The sequence below is a fragment of the Phalangium opilio genome, unplaced genomic scaffold, assembly GCF_054372755.1.
Source record: "Phalangium opilio isolate 3A_F unplaced genomic scaffold, DU_Popi_V2 ptg000352l_1, whole genome shotgun sequence".
Taxonomy (NCBI): domain Eukaryota; kingdom Metazoa; phylum Arthropoda; class Arachnida; order Opiliones; family Phalangiidae; genus Phalangium; species Phalangium opilio.
Genome location: NW_028324228.1, coordinates 6,747,557 through 6,753,661, shown reverse-complemented (window position 1 = coordinate 6,753,661; position 6,105 = coordinate 6,747,557).

Sequence of the window (6,105 nt, the reverse complement as noted above, 5' to 3'; positions counted from 1 at the left end):
ACATTTACTTGAATTTAAGCAAAAAGCACAAAAATAATGGTTTCAGTGGTTATATTTGAAAATAGTGAAAAAATACTCAAAATGTGCTTCTCTGGCCGAGAAACGTCAATTTTGAAAATGGTATTAAAAATCAAGGTACATTTTTATTTATTGATCAATCGAGATGAAATCACTTTTAATGAGTATTTTATAGATATTTAAGCTGAATTCGGTAAAAAAATTGTCCAGAAAAAAATGCATTCAAAAGTGTACCGAAAAAATCGCATGTTTTTTTTCTTCAAGATACAAAATCCGTGACAACGATTTCTTGTTGAAAATTGGATTTAAACAGTTTTTGAATGAATATCGTTACATATGCTTGAATTAAAGCAAAAAGTACAAATATAATGGTTTTAGTGGTTATATTTGAAAAAAGTGAAAAAATACTCAAAATGTGCTTCTCTGGCCGAGAAACGTCGATTTTGAAAATGTTATTAAAAATCGAGGTACATTTTTATTTATTAATCAATCGAGATGAAATCACTTTTAATGAGTATTTTATAGATATTTAAGCTGAATTCGGTTAAAAATTTGTCCAGAAAAAAATGCATTTTAAAGTTTTCCGAAAAAATCGCTTGTATTTTTTTCTTCAAGATACAAAATCCGTGACAACGATTTCTTATTGAAAATTGAATTTAAACCGTTTTTTGAATGAATATCGTTACATTTGCTTGAATTTAAGCAAAAAGTACAAAAATAATGGTTTCAGTGGTTATATTTGAAAAAAGTGAAAAAATACTCAAAATGTGCTTCTCTGGCCGAGAAACGTCGATTTTGAAAATGTTATTAAAAATCGAGGTACATTTTTATTTATTGATCAATCGAGATGAAATCACTTTTAATGAGTATTTTATAGATATTTAAGCTGAATTAGATTAAAAATTTGTCCAGAAAAAAATGCATTCAAAAGTGTACCGAAAAAATCGCATGTTTTTTTTCTTCAAGATACAAAATCCGTGACAACGATTTCTTATTGAAAATTGAATTTAAAGTTTTTTGATTGAATATCGTTACATTTGCTTGAATTAAAGCAAAAAGTACAAAAATAATGGTTTCAGTGGTTATATTTGAAAATAGTGAAAAAATACTCAAAATGTGCTTCTCTGGCCGAGAAACGTCAATTTTGAAAATGGTATTAAAAATCGAGGTACATTTTTATTTATTGATCAATCGAGATGAAATCACTTTTAATGAGTATTTTATAGATATTTAAGCTGAATTAGGTTAAAAATTTGTCCAGAAAAAAATGCATTTTAAAGTTTTCCGATAAAATCGCTTGTATTTTTTTCTTCAAGATACAAAATCCGTGACAACGATTTCTTGTTGAAAATTGGATTTAAACAGTTTTTGAATGAATATCGTTACATATGCTTGAATTAAAGCAAAAAGTACAAAAATAATGGTTTTAGTGGTTATATTTGAAAAAAGTGAAAAAATACTCAAAATGTGCTTCTCTGGCCGAGAAACGTCGATTTTGAAAATGTTATTAAAAATCGAGGTACATTTTTATTTATTGATCAATCGAGATGAAATCACTTTTAATGAGTATTTTATAGATATTTAAGCTGAATTCGGTAAAACATTTGTACAGAAAAAAATGCATTTTAAAGTTTTCCGAAAAAATCGCTTGTTTTTTTTCTTCAAGATACAAAATCCGTGACAACGATTTCTTATTGAAACGTGAATTTAAACAGTTTTTTGAATGAATATCGTTACACTTGCTTGAATTTAAGCAAAAAGTACAAAAATAATGGTTTCAGTGGTTATATTTGAAAATAGTGAAAAAATACTCAAAATGTGCTTCTCTGGCCGAGAAACGTCAATTTTGAAAATGATATTAAAAATCAAGGTACATTTTTATTTATTGATCAATCGAGATGAAATCACTTTTAATGAGTATTTTATAGATATTTAAGCTGAATTCGGTAAAACATTTGTACAGAAAAAAATGCATTTTAAAGTTTTCCGAAAAAATCGCTTGTTTTTTTTCTTCAAGATACAAAATCCGTGACAACGATTTCTTATTGAAACGTGAATTTAAACAGTTTTTTGAATGAATATCGTTACACTTGCTTGAATTAAAGCAAAAATTACAAAAATAATGGTTTTAGTGGTTATATTAGAAAAAATTGAAAAAATACTCAAAATATGCTTCTATGGCCGAGAAACGTCGATTTTGAAAATGTTATTAAAAATCGAGGTACATTTTTATTTATTGATCAATCGAGATGAAATCACTTTTAATGAGTATTTTATAGATGTTTAAGCTGAATTAGGTTAAAAATTTGTCCAGAAAAAATGCATTCAAAAGTGTACCGAAAAAATCGCATGTTTTTTTTCTTCAAGATACAAAATCCGTGACAACGATTTCTTATTGAAAATTGAATTTAAAGTTTTTTGATTGAATATCGTTACATTTGCTTGGATTAAAGCAAAAAGTACAAAAATAATGGTTTCAGTGGTTATATTTGAAAATAGTGAAAAAATACTCAAAATGTGCTTCTCTGGCCGAGAAACGTCAATTTTGAAAATGGTATTAAAAATCAAGGTACATTTTTATTTATTGATCAATCGAGATGAAATCACTTTTAATGAGTATTTTATAGATATTTAAGCTGAATTAGATTAAAAATTTGTCCAGAAAAAAATGCATTCAAAAGTGTACCGAAAAAATCGCATGTTTTTTTTCTTCAAGATACAAAATCCGTGACAACGATTTCTTATTCAAAATTGAATTTAAACAGTTTTTGAATGAATATCGTTACATATGCTTGAATTAAAGCAAAAAGTACAAATATAATGGTTTTAGTGGTTATATTTGAAAAAAGTGAAAAAATACTCAAAATGTGCTTCTCTGGCCGAGAAACGTCGATTTTGAAAATGTTATTAAAAATCGAGGTACATTTTTATTTATTAATCAATCGAGATGAAATCACTTTTAATGAGTATTTTATAGATATTTAAGCTGAATTCGGTTAAAAATTTGTCCAGAAAAAAATGCATTTTAAAGTTTTCCGAAAAAATCGCTTGTATTTTTTTCTTCAAGATACAAAATCCGTGACAACGATTTCTTATTGAAAATTGAATTTAAACCGTTTTTTGAATGAATATCGTTACATTTGCTTGAATTTAAGCAAAAAGTACAAAAATAATGGTTTCAGTGGTTATATTTGAAAAAAGTGAAAAAATACTCAAAATGTGCTTCTCTGGCCGAGAAACGTCGATTTTGAAAATGTTATTAAAAATCGAGGTACATTTTTATTTATTGATCAATCGAGATGAAATCACTTTTAATGAGTATTTTATAGATATTTAAGCTGAATTAGATTAAAAATTTGTCCAGAAAAAAATGCATTCAAAAGTGTACCGAAAAAATCGCATGTTTTTTTTCTTCAAGATACAAAATCCGTGACAACGATTTCTTATTGAAAATTGAATTTAAAGTTTTTTGATTGAATATCGTTACATTTGCTTGAATTAAAGCAAAAAGTACAAAAATAATGGTTTCAGTGGTTATATTTGAAAATAGTGAAAAAATACTCAAAATGTGCTTCTCTGGCCGAGAAACGTCAATTTTGAAAATGGTATTAAAAATCGAGGTACATTTTTATTTATTGATCAATCGAGATGAAATCACTTTTAATGAGTATTTTATAGATATTTAAGCTGAATTAGGTTAAAAATTTGTCCAGAAAAAAATGCATTTTAAAGTTTTCCGATAAAATCGCTTGTATTTTTTTCTTCAAGATACAAAATCCGTGACAACGATTTCTTGTTGAAAATTGGATTTAAACAGTTTTTGAATGAATATCGTTACATATGCTTGAATTAAAGCAAAAAGTACAAAAATAATGGTTTTAGTGGTTATATTTGAAAAAAGTGAAAAAATACTCAAAATGTGCTTCTCTGGCCGAGAAACGTCGATTTTGAAAATGTTATTAAAAATCGAGGTACATTTTTATTTATTGATCAATCGAGATGAAATCACTTTTAATGAGTATTTTATAGATATTTAAGCTGAATTCGGTAAAACATTTGTACAGAAAAAAATGCATTTTAAAGTTTTCCGAAAAAATCGCTTGTTTTTTTTCTTCAAGATACAAAATCCGTGACAACGATTTCTTATTGAAACGTGAATTTAAACAGTTTTTTGAATGAATATCGTTACACTTGCTTGAATTTAAGCAAAAAGTACAAAAATAATGGTTTCAGTGGTTATATTTGAAAATAGTGAAAAAATACTCAAAATGTGCTTCTCTGGCCGAGAAACGTCAATTTTGAAAATGATATTAAAAATCAAGGTACATTTTTATTTATTGATCAATCGAGATGAAATCACTTTTAATGAGTATTTTATAGATATTTAAGCTGAATTCGGTAAAACATTTGTACAGAAAAAAATGCATTTTAAAGTTTTCCGAAAAAATCGCTTGTTTTTTTTCTTCAAGATACAAAATCCGTGACAACGATTTCTTATTGAAACGTGAATTTAAACAGTTTTTTGAATGAATATCGTTACACTTGCTTGAATTAAAGCAAAAATTACAAAAATAATGGTTTTAGTGGTTATATTAGAAAAAATTGAAAAAATACTCAAAATATGCTTCTATGGCCGAGAAACGTCGATTTTGAAAATGTTATTAAAAATCGAGGTACATTTTTATTTATTGATCAATCGAGATGAAATCACTTTTAATGAGTATTTTATAGATGTTTAAGCTGAATTAGGTTAAAAATTTGTCCAGAAAAAATGCATTCAAAAGTGTACCGAAAAAATCGCATGTTTTTTTTCTTCAAGATACAAAATCCGTGACAACGATTTCTTATTGAAAATTGAATTTAAAGTTTTTTGATTGAATATCGTTACATTTGCTTGGATTAAAGCAAAAAGTACAAAAATAATGGTTTCAGTGGTTATATTTGAAAATAGTGAAAAAATACTCAAAATGTGCTTCTCTGGCCGAGAAACGTCAATTTTGAAAATGGTATTAAAAATCAAGGTACATTTTTATTTATTGATCAATCGAGATGAAATCACTTTTAATGAGTATTTTATAGATATTTAAGCTGAATTAGATTAAAAATTTGTCCAGAAAAAAATGCATTCAAAAGTGTACCGAAAAAATCGCATGTTTTTTTTCTTCAAGATACAAAATCCGTGACAACGATTTCTTATTGAAAATTGAATTTAAAGTTTTTTGATTGAATATCGTTACATTTGCTTGAATTAAAGCAAAAAGTACAAAAATAATGGTTTCAGTGGTTATATTTGAAAATAGTGAAAAAATACTCAAAATGTGCTTCTCTGGCCGAGAAACGTCGATTTTGAAAATGTTATTAAAAATCGAGGTACATTTTTACTTATTGATCAATCGAGATGGAATCACTTTTAATGAGTATTTTATAGATATTTAAGCTGAATTAGGTTAAAAATTTGTCCAGAAAAAAATGCATTTTAAAGTTTTCCGAAAAAATCGCTTGTATTTTTTTCTTCAAGATACAAAATCCGTGACAACGATTTCTTATTGAAAATTGAATTTAAACAGTTTTTTGAATGAATATCGTTACATTTGCTTGAATTTAAGCAAAAAGTACAAAAATAATGGTTTCAGTGGTTATATTTGAAAAAAGTGAAAAAATACTCAAAATGTGCTTCTCTGGCCGAGAAACGTCGATTTTGAAAATGTTATTAAAAATCGAGGTACATTTTTATTTATTGATCAATCGAGATGAAATCACTTTTAATGAGTATTTTATAGATATTTAAGCTGAATTAGATTAAAAATTTGTCCAGAAAAAAATGCATTCAAAAGTGTACCGAAAAAATCGCATGTTTTTTTTCTTCAAGATACAAAATCCGTGACAACGATTTCTTATTGAAAATTGAATTTAAAGTTTTTTGATTGAATATCGTTACATTTGCTTGAATTAAAGCAAAAAGTACAAAAATAATGGTTTCAGTGGTTATATTTGAAAATAGTGAAAAAATACTCAAAATGTGCTTCTCTGGCCGAGAAACGTCAATTTTGAAAATGGTATTAAAAATCGAGGTACATTTTTATTTAT